Genomic DNA, 1246 nt, shown 5'->3' with positions numbered 1-1246 from the left:
AAGCATCTTGATCTGCGACTACAAGATCATCTAAACGCTCAACTTGACAAGCCTTGCCAATCTCAACAACCTCATCATTAGAGCAATGGGTTGTTGCTTCTGAACTCTTTGGAGTTGAAAATACATGAGAGAACTGATCTCTAAGTATGTTGGCCATAGACTCTAAATTGACTATGGTTTCCTCATTGACCTCAAAAGGCCCTACAGGGTGTTTCATGGAATCAATTTTGAATCAAATCGATTTGGTGATTCAATAGTTTCCTTTAACTTAATCCAGTATTTCAATTCTAGCAATACGGCATGGAGTGGGAATTAGATACAAAAAATGTTTTATTTACCCGAAATCTGCACCCTTGGTCGAAATAGCGTATCCGAGTTAGTGTGGGTCGAGTTAATGTAGATTCAAGTAAATGCAAGTAGTCCATGATTAAGCAGGCCTGGTTTTTTTATTAAATCTGATTGTTCGTTCCTCCTTTGCGCAGAAAAAGAATTCTTTCAGAAATTTAATGTTGGAAATTGAGACGAGTAGACTGCTCCTTTGTACGTCCTTGCATCTTTACAAAGCTCATTCTACTTGGAAGGGTATATATTACTGATGGGAAAAGGGCAAGTAGCAAGTCATCACTCATCAGTCTAGAGACAGAAATTTGTTTTGGCGTTGAGGGCAAATTCCAGACATTTGTCAAGACTAGTTCGTCTTGCAGTAGTGACTTTTTATCTTAAGTCTCAAATGTTTGCTGCTCAATGTTGCAAGGCGGATGTACGGTACAGCAGTTGCCAAGCCTTGCCAATCTCAACAAACTCATCAATAGTGCAATGGGCTGTCGCTCCTGAACTCTTTGGAGTTGAAAATACATGAGAGAACTGATCTCTAAGTATGTTGGCCATAGACTCTAAATTGTCTATTGTTTCCTCATTGACCTCAAAGGGCCCTACAGGGTGTTTCATGGAATCAATTTTGAATCGAATCGATTTGGTGATTCAATAGTTTCCTTTAACTTAATCCAGTATTTCAATTCTAGCAGTATGGCATGGAGTGGGAATTAGATACAAAAATGTTTTATTTACCCGAAATCTGCACCTTTGGTCGAAATAGCGTATCCGAGTTAGTGTGGGTCGAGTTAATGTAGATTCAAGTAAATGCAAGTAGTCCATGATTATGCAGGCCTGGTTTTTTTTATTAGATCTGATTGTTCGTTCCTCCTTTGCGCAGCAAAAGAATTCTTTCAGAAATTTAATGTTGGAA

The sequence above is a fragment of the Tigriopus californicus genome, chromosome 2, assembly GCF_007210705.1.
Source record: "Tigriopus californicus strain San Diego chromosome 2, Tcal_SD_v2.1, whole genome shotgun sequence".
Taxonomy (NCBI): domain Eukaryota; kingdom Metazoa; phylum Arthropoda; class Copepoda; order Harpacticoida; family Harpacticidae; genus Tigriopus; species Tigriopus californicus.
Note: the sequence above shows the minus strand (reverse complement) of the source record.